The following is a 13,078-nucleotide window of genomic DNA, read 5'->3' as shown; positions in this document are numbered from 1 at the left end:
GTTAATCTCATTGATCTGGATTTTAAGATCAATTAAGGCTGTCTCAGTAGCATGCTGCGGTCTGAATCCAGATTGGCGGCCACCTAGGAGTTTGTGAGTTTCTAGATATTGCTTGATTTGTAGGTATGCTACTCTGTCTATTATCTTTAACAAGAACGGCACTGTGGTGATGGACCTGTAATTAGTGGGAATAGCGGGGTCTAAGGTTTGCTTCTTGAGGAGAGGCAGAACCCAGGATTCTTTGAGATTGCTTGGTATGGTGTTGGAGAAGAAGGATGCGTTGATCAGTTTGGTTATAAAGCGGGCTAGGTCCCTGGCAGCATCCTTGATTATCTGTGGTGGGCAGTTGTCGCCTTTGCAGTTGGATGGTTTGAGTGAAGCGATAACCCTTTCTGTGTTTTTTTTTTATACCACTTGACAGGTTGCAGGTGTGAGTGCCAAATTGTAATTGCCTGGTTGCAATTAGTGGAGTAGTTGAGACATGCCTGGCCTTTACAATACTCTGCAGGCCTTCGCTCGTCTCAGTACTATAGTGGTGAAATGGCTTACAAGTGTTCACTACTCCCAGTCGCATCTTCCTCGTCCCAGTACCATAGTGGGTTGAATGAGGGGAAATGATTTACAATTGCCCAGGAAGACTGAGGGAGGGTGAGGTTGGTTTTAATAGGGAAAGGGCGATACCATGGGCCTCATTACGGGTTTGGCGGTAGCCTTAATAAGGGCATGGCTGCCTCCAAAACTGTGTTCGGGTTCCCTGATTGGGGAATTACCGGGCCATTCCGAGTTTGGAGGGCCCGGTAATTCCTCCTTGAGCCATAGGGCTCAATGGGAATGGGAGCGGGAGCTAACAACTGGCCAATTACGACCAGCCCGTTGTTAGCTCCCTGGTCCCCTATTGGGACCCGGTAAGGACGCCTGGTTTCACCAGGCATCCTTACCGGGTCCCACGAGGGAACCTCGTGATCTTGCGTAATGGGTTTAAGGGTCCGCCTCCATTAGCGGCGCCCGTTAACCCATTCCGCAAAGGTTGTAATCAGGCGCCATTTCTCGCCTGTGGCTATCCTCTCCCCAATCCCCAAGGACCCTCCACCCAAGTGATCCTCCCTCGCTTCTCCACCCTGTAAGGAAGGCATGGTATCAAATAGTAAGACAGACACAAGTGATCACAGTTCAATGGTGTTTATTGAACTTCAATTGGGTTTGAAAAACGCCTATCTAAAGATGGGAGCAAGCTACGACCATCAAATAATAATAAACCAGTCTTAGTAGAGTCTCGACAAAATAAAAGGGCCTAAACTAATAAACCTATTGCCAATCCTTACTTCTAAATACAAATAGTGTGGGGAACAATGTTATGCAAAAGAAGTGTTCAAGAAATAATATGTCAGGATATCCGAGCCGTTGGCTTCCCTTCCCCGCATTTTCAGCACGGGACAAGGCGGCACATTCGAGATTAGCACACTCTCTGGCTTCTCTAGCATGAGGATGCAGTTCAAAACCTCAACATCAGAGCCTTCTGTGCCAAAGTCTCTTTGCCATTCAAAGTCTCTTATTTCAGAGGGCCTGATGCGACACAATAAACAGTAAAGTTCCTTTCTCCTCAGGATTTCACATGTACAACTTCTCGGGTGATTTACTGTTCACCCCGGGTCCCCCTCCGCCGGGCTCGGACTCACTTTAACACAAAAACCTTCAATTGGTCTCCCTCTGCCGGGCTCGGACCAAATTGATCTACTTTCCAAGCTTTCTTTACGTCATCAAATTCAAAGGCTTTCGACTATGCATGGGATTTTGCTTGACCCATTGTAGGACCACTTCGATTCACAATTTGTTGTTCTCTTCTTAATCAAAACCCTTTTAACTTTTACTTCTGCCACTTCTCAGCTGGTTACCTTACAGAGACCATCGATTGAGTACCCATGCAGTGTCTGACCACTCTGTTATAGGTATCGTATCTTGCTTTTAAAGTTGAATCACCCATCAGCATTTCAACTTTACTTGCGTCTTTTATCACACACGTTTTCACAATGTTCATTCCAGCGCTCACCATATAGTGTTGTTGCTTGCAACCTTGCCTTCAACACAGACCGGTCTTGTATCAGTCTCCCCAACTCAGCGCCTGTGTTGATTTCACTGACCCGGCTTTGTTCTGGGAACCAAGGATGGTACCATGGCGGCTGCTGCTTCTCCCCGCCTTGATTGTTGACGTGGGAGGGCCTTGGGTATCTCTGACACACAATGCAGCATTCTTCAGTCTGGTTTCCTGGTCTTACACTTTCTAATCTCGGGGGCTCATGAAAGTAATGTTTCCTTGTGGGAAAGGGCAAGGTAATTTCCCTCCTTGCGATCCGCCCTTGTTTTGACATCTTTCTTCTCTCATTCAGCTGCCGCCTCGAAACTGCTGTTTCCTTGTGTGCTTTGCCTCACTCAGAGTATGCTCTCGTGCTCCGCCTTTTATCCATGTGGGTAAGCTTAATGGAAGTCAGGTTTGTGTGATGGTCAGTAATTGCCTGACTTTGCTTGACTATTGTATTGGGACACGTCAGGTATACTGCTCTGGTGTTAGTCTGTTTCTCCCATAACGGGCTGTCGTGTGAAAGTGCTTGTGTTGTAAAATGTGTGGGGGGGGGGGTTAGATTTCCTAAGTATCCTACCTGGTCTGATGGGGTAAAGGTGTTACAGGGAACGGGATACCGCGTCTCACCATCCGCTGTCCCACTCCCATTCCCTGAACACCCATTACCCAGGCGATCCTCCCGCACTAGCCCACCCACAGGAACTGGATCCAAAAGTGATGACTGTGTCCTGGTCACCTGGATGACAGATCCCCGGGGACTAGTGGGTGAGACACCTTCTGGTTTCTCACATGCTCTTCTCCTATGTGATGTAGCTGCATCTCGACGGTCCCTTGGTCTATACTTTTTCAGTGCTCTACAGTGAAACTGTAGGGTTGCAGGTCTAAGAACCATCGCATGACTCCAGGGTTAGAGTCCTTTCGTTGGCTTATCCACACTAATGGAGAATGATATGTGATGAGTATGAACTTCTTTCCTCAGCGATAGTATCTTAGATGGGTGATGGCCCATTTGATGACAAGGGACTCTAATTCTAACACAGAGTTGTGCTCGTAACCCTGTAAGAGCGGCGTCAGTTTGTAACACAAACTCTTTTAAAAAATCTATTACCTTTAGGATTGGGTTCTGGCACAGGGTTTGTTTTAAGTTGTTGTAACATGCGTCGTCCTCGTCAGTCCAGTGAATCTTCTGGGCTTCAACGTTTAATTTGTCTGTCAACCTAGCTGTTCTATCTGTGAAATTAGGGATAAAGCTACGGTAATAACCAATTAATCCTAAGAATGCTCTCAGGTCTCTCTTGGTTTTAGGCGTGTGGGTATCTAGGAAGGCTTTCACTTTTTCTCATTGAGGTTGGACACTACCATTCCCAACAAAGAAGCCAAGGTATTTCATGGCTGATTGAGCCAGCTTACATTTGGATGGATTGGTCGTTAAGCCGGCTTCTCTGAGGGTTCTCATAATAGTAAAGAGATGGAAAGGATGGTATTCCCAAGTCTTACTAATAATTACTATGTCGTCAATATAAGCCCCACAGAAATCGGAGTAGGGCTGTAATATCCTATCCATAAGCCGTTGGAAAGTGGCAGGGGCCTTGTGTAGTGTTAGGCGATCCTCTGCACACCGATCCACTGCACACCAGAACACTGCTCACATTTCCCCAACACCTTCCTCGGGTATCCCACACGACTCCCTCCAGTCTTCGAGGCTCATGTGATTCGGTTTACCCAAAGGACCGAAAGCTCCGAACCAGGTACGATTTACGGGCTCGATTGCAGCCCTTGCTGCACTGGCAGTTGCCATGGAGAACATACAGCACAAGGGGCGGCGGTACACCTCCACGCCGATCGTTCACTTGCTCACGTGATTCAGAGCGGCGTTTCCCACGTGACCTTGGTGGACGTCACATGACCCCAAAACGCACAGTTTATAAGGCTTGATGCACAGAACACTCATTGCTTCTCAGCTGTCTTCAGACCCTGTTTGGCGCTACGTTAGATAAACTCTATTTGGTTACCTTGATCTTGGAACTCTCACTTGCACTACTTCGGATTACCCTTTTGTACCTTTGCTTGGAACTGTTTACCTATTGCTGGATTTTGGCACGACCCTCACTTGTCTTCGGATCATCCTTTGGTACTTTGTTGAACTTCTACGCTATTTCCCTTTTGGAATTCAAGTTACGCCTTCAGCTATACAGGTGGCTTATCCTGTATCCACGCTTGCCTGCGTTCCTCTTGTTCTAGGGACCGCATCATCTGAGTCTCGAACCTCCCTCCTAGGTTTCCTGGGTTTTCTAAACACCGGATAGGTAAGACTATTCAGATCCTTTGATTCTTGTGATATATTGTGATTGCCTGGTACTTAACCTCATTCTTTTTGCAGCAGCATCGGTGTTCCAGAGATTCCGTGGATCCGGGAAGTAACATCTCCCACCTGTGGCCCCAAAGGTCGCACAGCGGGATTCTTTTGGTTTCCCTGTGCGTCACTTGGGGACGGAGGTGTCAACGGTCTACACAACACTCAAGTCAGAACAGACTGAGAAGCCATATAGTCGTGTTAGATAATGCAGGGGTCCACGGAAGAACCCATAGCTGCTTTAGTTCAGGCAATTACAGTGTTAAGGGCAGATATGGCCGCCGCTAATACGGTGATACAACAAAGATTAGATTCCATACAGAGTGTTCAGCATTCCCTTCCGGCAGACTCTGAATTCGGGGATGCTGCCACTTCAACCACACCTCCTCCGTTGGCAAGTACCCCAGCTCCAACTCCGGTGGTCCTCCCAACCCCTTCCCCTTTGGCCGCTCCGGAACGTTATCAAGGTGACCCCAAGAAGTTCAGGACTTTCATCAATCAGTGCAAATTACACTTCCTGTGTAGACCTCTGGCCTTTCCTAATTCCACTGCTAAAGCTGCCTTTGCCCTTTCTCACCTGGCCGGGACAGCTGCCGCTTGGGCTAACCCTTTACTGGAGAACAATAGCCCGGTTCTCTATAATTTTGATTTGTTAGTCCTAGAGAGGTCTCGAGTCTTCGATACCGGACACAAGGCACAGTCTAGGGATTTGGAGTTGTTAGAGCTAACCCAGGGTAGAGGGACCTTGATAGATTACATAACCCGTTTCAACCAATTGGTCGCCGAGACTTCATGGCCAGAAAGCAAGCGGGTGGTCATATTCTATAGGGGGTTGAATAATGCAATGAAAGATGCCTTAGCAGTGATTCCTTCCATGCCTACTCAGTATCAGGAACTAGTGGATCTTGCCCTGCATGTCGATGCACGTCGATCAGAGCGCAGAGCTGAGTTGGGTCTTTCTTCCCATCCTACAGGTGTCAGTACCCCTGCTTCTAGTCCTGAGGAACCTATGCAAGTGGGAGGTTTACGTAGTCCTATCACGTCATCTGAGAGAGAACGTAGGAGAGTGGATAATGCATGCTTTTATTGTGGCACCACGGGACATTATGTGAAAGAATGCCCTCGACGCCCCAAGAAGTCTCAGGTTTTTCGGACAGCTCGACCTTAGATCCGGAGACCAGGTCGAGTTCCCAATCTTCATCTCCGGGAACCACTCTTGCTTTTGCTCGTGTCCAGCCCATCTTTGTACAGGCCACTCTTTGTCCTTTTACAGGTATCTCTCATGCAGTCACGATCATCATTGACTCTGGTGCCACTGGGAACTACATAGATATTGCTTTAGCCCATTCTCTCAATCTACCTTTAGTGGTAAAGACCCGACCTGAACCGGTTCAGGCTGTAGATGGCACTGCACTAGTCTCTGGTCCCGTCAGACACCAAACTGCTCCTCTATTATTGACCATACAAGATATTCACACAGAGACGATAAGTTTTGACTTGATCACCACACCTCAATTTGGTATCATATTAGGAATACCATGGTTGCGTGAACACAATCCTCTGATCAATTGGCAAACAGGCACGGTGCTCTTTGAGTCTGATATCTGTCAGAACTATTGTCTCCCAACCCATCAAGTAACAGATACTCCATCACGGGCCTTGGGAGCTCTTGCTCAACTCACCTTGAATGATGATGGATCAGAGGTTGTGAATTCACACACCGTTGGAGGGGTAGTTACTGGGATTCCATCTGAATACAAAGCATTCGAATCAGTTTTCGATCGCGGTTCTTCCGAGGTTCTTCCTCCACACAGACCATATGACTGCCCGATTGAACTAACCCCGGACTCTACCATTCCTTTGGGTAGGATTTATTCTCTGTCCCCCTCGGAAGAACAAGCATTGAAACAGTGTGTACAGCATGCCTTACGACTAGGACATATCCGCCCCTCTACTTCACCAGCTGCAAGTCCCATTTTCTTTGTACCTAAGAAAGAGGGGGACTTACGTCCTTGTGTGGATTACTGGCGTCTTAACGCCATCACGAAAAAAGATAGGTATCCAATTCCTTTGATTACACCTCTTTTGGACCACTTATCCCATGCCTCTGTTTTCACCAAGCTGGATCTTCGCGGCGCATATAATCTAGTGCGCGTTCGCGTGGGCGATGAGTGGAAAACTGCCTTTTGCACCCGTTACGGCTTGTCTGAATATCTAGTCATGCCCTTCGGTCTATGCAACGCCCCGGCAACATTACAGCGTTTTATGAATGACATATTCAGGGACATTCTGGACGTATACATGGTTGTTTATTTGGACGACATCTTGATCTTTTCACGGAATCTTGATGACCATGTAAAACATGTTCGGGAGGTCTTATCCCGTTTGAGGGAACATTCCCTATTTGCCAAACCCGAGAAATGTCAGTTTCATAAAACGTCTGTTGAGTTTCTGGGCTTCCACATTACCCCTGGGGCACTATCCATGAACGAATCCAAGGTTAAGGCAGTCCTAGATTGGCCAGTTCCTCAGACACTCAAGTCCTTGCAGGCCTTTTTGTGCTTCGCCAACTTTTACAGGCGCTTTATTTCGTCCTTTTCCACAATTGTGGCCCCACTTACGGCCCTGACCAGCCCTCAGGTACCCTATCGGTGGCAGAAGGAACATCAGGAATCTTTTGAGGCTTTGAAAGCCGCTTTCACCACCGCACCAATTCTCCAGCACCCCAATCCCGATCTTCCATTCATAGTTGAGGCGGATGCCTCTTCTTTTGCCCTTGGTGCGGTGTTGTCTCCGGCATGTCCTACAACAGGTAAGTTGCACCCGGTGGCATACCACTCACGTAAGTTTTCCAATACTGAGACCAATTATACTGTAACGGAGAAGGAACTTCTGGCTGTCATGGACGCCTTTCGTGTCTGGCGTCATCACCTTCTGGGGGCTAAGCTTCCAATCACTGTATACATAGATCATCGAAATCTACAGGATCTGGCCTCCTTAAAGTGCATCAATAGCAGACAGGTCCGGTGGCATCTCTTCTTTTCCGCTTTTGATTTCCACATTACTCATCGTCCTGGAAACTCTCATGGAAAAGCGGACGCCTTGTCACGTTCTCCGGGTGGGGTCGAGTTGCCAACCTTCCCCGATACTGTTCTTGGTAAGAGTCATGTGATTTGTCTCTGCACTCCCTCTCTGTCATTGTTGGATTCTGGACGAGCCTGGACGAGCAATCATTCCGACCAACTGCGGGATTGGGATCCCGTATATTGTGATGGTTTGCCTTTTGTGCATGAACGTCTGTTCCTTCCCACGCCTGACACTCGTAACCTGGCCCTTGAGTGGTCTCATGATGCTCCCTTTAATGCCCATCCCGGCCAAGAGCGCACTATGGATCTCCTAAAGCGCTGGTGCTGGTGGCCCTCTATGAAGCGCGATGTGGAATGCTATGTCAATTCATGCGCTGTTTGCGCTCAGGCCAAACATCGAAGAGGACGTCCAGTTGGGCTGCTGCTTCCGCTTCCGGTACCTCCAAGACCTTGGCATTCACTGACGATGGATTTCGTGACCGATCTCCCCAAGGTACGAGGTTTTGACACCATCTGGGTGGTCGTAGACACGTTCACAAAAATGGCTAGCTTTGTTCCTTGTAAGGGGATCCCTTCGGCCCCAGTCTTGGTGGAGTTGTTTTTTGAATATGTGTTCATGTTATTTGGGCTTCCTTCGGTCATTATTTCCGATCGTGGGTCACAGTTCACCTTTCGTTTTTGGAGATCATTGACTAAATTACTTGGCATCGATACCAGGTATCCTTCGGCCTATCACCCTGAGACTGATGGGCAGACTGAAAGGACGAATCAATCTATGGAGCAGTATCTTCGGTGTCTTATCTTGCAGCAGCAGGCCTCCTGGTTGAGTGCTTTACGGCTTGCCGAGTTCGCATACAATAACGCGGCTCATTCTGCTACAGGTTTTTCTCCTTTCTACGCCCTCTATGGCCAACACCCCAAGGTCTTGCCTGTCCCTGACGCCTCTGTCTCTTTGAATCCTGCGGCCACGGCTTGTCTTAGGGATCTGTCTGCTGTTCATGCTAGTACTTTGGTCCATCTTACTGAAGCAAAGGCCACTATGAAAACCTGTGTTGACGGCAAGCGCCTGGCTGCTCCTCCCCTTGTGGTGGGTTCTAGGGTGTGGTTATCTTCCCATCACCTTCGCCTGGTGGGTTGTCGGAAACTTCTGCCTCGTTTCGTTGGCCCGTATGTGATCTCTCAGGTTGTGAATCCAGTGGCTTTTCGTCTGGTTCTCCCGAGTTCTTGGCAAATCCATCCTGTTTTTCATGTCTCTCTCCTCAAGCCTTGTCCTGATTCTTCCCGCCTTCGGGCCCCAGCAGCCCCGGTGTCCCTGGCCTCCCCTGATGTTTTTGAAGTGTCAGCCATTTTGGGTTCCCGTTGGTTTAGGGGTAGGCTCCAGTATTTAGTGGATTGGAAGGATTATGGACCGGAGGAGCGTTCTTGGGTTTCCGCTTTGGATCTTGACGCTCCTCGGTTGGTAGCCCGGTTCCATAAGGATCACCCGTCCTGCCCACGGGGTCGTGGGCCGTTGGGGGGGGGGCTATGTTAGGCGATCCTCTGCACACCGATCCACTGCACACCAGAACACTGCTCACATTTCCCCAACACCTTCCTCGGGTTCCCACACGACTCCCTCGAGGGTTCGAGGCTCATGTGATTCGGTTTACCCAAAGGACCGAAAGCTCCGTACCAGGTACGATTTACGGGCTCGATTGTAGCCCTTCCTGCACTGGCAGTTGCCATGGAGAACATACAGCAGAAGGGGCGGCGGTACACCTCCACGCCGATCGTTCACTTGCTCACGTGATTCAGAGCGGCGTTTCCCACGTGACCTTGGTGGACGTCACATGACCCCGAAAAGCACAGTATATAAGGCTTGATGCACGGAACACTCATTGCTTCTCAGCTGTCTTTAGACCCTGTTTGGCGCTATGTTAGATAAACTCTATTTGGTTACCTTGATCTTGGAACTCTCACTTGGACTCCTTCGGATTATCCTTATGTACCTTTGCTTGGAACTGTTTACCTATTGCTGGATTTTGGCACAACCCTCACTTGTCTTCGGATCATCCTTTGGTAATTTGTTGAACTTCTACGGTATTTCCCTTTTGGGATTCAAGTTACGCCTTCAGCTATACAGGTGGCTTATCCTGTATCCACGCTTGCCTGCGTTCCTCTTGTTCTAGGGACCGCATCATCTGAGTCTCGAACCTCCCTCCTAGGTTTCCTGGGTTTTCTAAACACCGGATAGGTAAGACTATTCAGATCCTTTGATTCTTGTGATATATTGTGATTGCCTGGTACTTAACCTCGTTCTTTTTGCAGCGGCATCGGTATTCCAGAGGTTCCGTGGATCCGGGAAGTAACATCTCCCAACTGTGGCCCCAAAGGTCGCACAGCAGGATTCTTTTGGTTTCCCTGTGCGTCACTTGGGGACGGAGGTCTCAACGGTCTACACGACACTCAAGTCAGAACATGTAGGCCAAAAGGGAGGACTGTGAACTGGAATAGTCTCATGGGTATCGAGAAAGGTGTATTTTCCTTATTAGGTGTGAGAAACCTTAGGGTATTTTCCCAAGCAGACCTAGAGAATCCCTTTTTCAGGTCTCCAGGGAATGGCTGGCCTTCTCAGATCCCAAACCCGGGGGCAGACAAGTGAGGGAGGATCACCTGTGTAGGGGAGCCCGGTTTTTGCTTGGGGAAATATCCCAGGAGAGACACAGTATTATACCAGGGACGAAGGCAAGGAGGACGAAGTCCCTGAGGCCTTTTCAGGTTATTCAAGTTCTTCCACATCTACCTCCCTTCCACCCAAATAATCTCCCTTACTCAAGTCCAACAACCCCTCCATATCTGGTAAATCCAATAGAAACTCCAAACTCTCTACATCTTGCAGAATCCCTGTTCTACGGTTGCTCACCCGAATACTCCCAATCATTCTCCTCCATCTCCCTCTGATTATTATTTCCTGAACTCCCAATCTGTTCTGACGAAACACTAACCTTCCCGCAACCTTGGTACCGTCCTTGACTCCAGAAGCAAGACAAGCCAACGGGTTCAGCACAGCGGGTGTGTCGGAGAAAGCTGATAGCAAACCGAACTGTGTTGAGCCCAAGGTTGCAACTGGCAACATTATATGAACGCAAGGAACTTGGGACGAAAGACCTTGTGTGTGTTTGTACTTTTAGAAAACCCCAGAGAAGGGCCAGCGGCAAAGTGGTCAGGTGCCCCAAGAATGCTCATTCGAAGGACTCTGGCTGGTCCTTAGTTTTGTGTAGAAACTACAAGTACCAGAAGGCCCTAGGAGAAGGCGGCGTGAGGTGTCAGAGTGGTCGTACAAGAGTCACGTCAAATCCCATGTACAATTTAAAGTCTCTGGCCCATTGCCAAGAGAAAGCAAGGGGAAGGGAAAGCCTGCTTTCTAATGAGATTGGGAATATTGTGAATTAAGGCAAGCGTGATCCCGACAGAGGGATGCCTAAAAAAGCTAGGGCAATGGAACCCGGCTTGTGATGAGATGAGCAAATCATGAACTGCAGAGAAAGCAATGGGAAGGGTAATTCTGCTTTCCAACTAGATTAAGAACATTGTGTTAAAGTGGCTATATGAACCCAACACAGGGATGCCAATGGAAAAGCTAATAGAGTAAGTGATAAAGCAAAGTGAACTGTGAAATTGGCAAATATGAACCCGGTTGCCCGGTTGAGGGATGCATGCGAATCGGGGTGAAGCAGGATGCACCCTAGAACATTGTGTTGATATTAAGAGTGAAAGGTCATAGTGAACCTGACAGAGTGAGGCCCAAGTTGCAAGAAGGATCTGAGCCCGAGGAGGGAGATCCAAGGGGTGAAGAGCAAACACCCAAGGAGCAAGATCACCGAAGGAACTTTTGTTTGTTTGTTGTTTCGGTCCAGCAGGCCTTCTAAGTCAAGAAACTTTGTAGAAAAGAGACTTGGCCTCTTAAGGTCCTTGTATCATTGAAAGGAATAGTGAACCTCGTGCTGGTGTGGTCCAGGAGTGTGCTGTGCTCAGGAGTCCCGCCTTGTCCCATTCTGAAACGTGTCGTGTGGAAGGGAGACCCCAGCCATACCATCCTGATTTATCATTTTGAGAACACTTCTTTCTTTTCTTGGGAACATTATCCCACACTCTTTTTGTAGCTTAGAGATAAGGATTGGCAATAGTATTTTTTTAGTATTGGCCCTTTTTATTTGACAAGAGGCGACTAGGACTGCCTTATTATTATTTGATGGTTGTAGATTGCTCCCATCTTAGGTTTAGGTTTAGATTAGGCGTTTATCTCACCCATTATAAAGTTCACCCTTGAACTGTGATCTTGTGTCTGTCTTCACTGTTGTCAACATGAGTTCCTTACATATGGTGTCAGTTGTGGGAAGTGATTCAACTGATAAAAATTTAAACCCATGCTAATAATTGTGGTACCCCAGAAGGTGAAAATAAAATAGTTGATCTCCTTGATTCTGACCATGTATCCACGCTGACAGAGGTGTTGTTCTGTCGATTGCGTGTCCCACCTGGTCAACAGGATCTGTTCTTTAAAACTCAAGTACTGCTGGACACCCTTCCTCTCACACATTACAACATACAACCGTGAGACTGGATAATCCTAAAAATTCGGCCTGCCTTTTCCTTCATCTGACCTAGTGCTTTGAATCCACCAACTTCCAAACCTTTTTTTTTCCAAGGTACCCAGTCATTATCTGTTGCAGGGCCATCAAGCTTAGAGATCAATTTACCGCAGCCCACTACTTCGACAGACTCAGAATTGGAAGAGTCAGACGATTTCGAGACCTTATCCGACGGAATCGAGAGTTGCTTCCGTTCTGATTCAGAACCATTCATAGACGGGACCCTCACATGCCCGGAAGAAATGGCTGACCTAGTGAATGTCATCGCCGAGCTAGCGACCCATCAAATGCAAAGTTCAATAAACACCTATGAACTGTGATCACTAGTGTCTGTCTTTACTGTTGCCATCGTGAGTTATTTACATAGGTCCATGTACTGGAACCTGCCAGTACCCCCCTGGTTGAGTCTAGGATTGATAAGAAGGTGGCATTTCCGAGTTTATCAGTCAATTCGTTGATGCCCGGCATAGGATAGGCATTGAAGTCGGAGATGGTGTTGACCTGTTGGCAGTCTGTGCCAAACCTCCAGAAATGATCAGGCTTAGTGACAAACATGATAATGGAGAACCACAGGCTTGAAGATGGTTCTATAATATTTGCCCTTAGCATTTTGTTCACTTCCTCGACCACTATCTATCTACAGACTTCTGGGAGACTATTTGTTTTCAAATGGACCACTTTGCCCTTTGGAGTTCTGATAATGCCTCTGTAATTGCCTTCAAATTGCGATCTGACCAACTTATCCGATTAAAATGTTTGTTTACAACCACTTCTCCAATCTTATGCTTCATAATATCAGCATTTATATCCGTCTTAACTGTAAGTGGTAAAATAGCATGGTCGCTGAACTCAGTGAAGGAGACCACCATACCCTCAATTACTGAAAGAGTTAAGTCACAGCCATATAGACAATCAATAGTACTCTCTTTCC

This window comes from Ambystoma mexicanum, chromosome 5p, assembly GCF_040938575.1.
Source record: "Ambystoma mexicanum isolate Mex_15411 chromosome 5p, UKY_AmexF1_1, whole genome shotgun sequence".
NCBI classification, from domain to species: Eukaryota; Metazoa; Chordata; class Amphibia; order Caudata; family Ambystomatidae; genus Ambystoma; species Ambystoma mexicanum.
The sequence above is the reverse complement of the archived record's forward strand: the minus strand, read 5'-3'. Positions refer to the sequence as shown.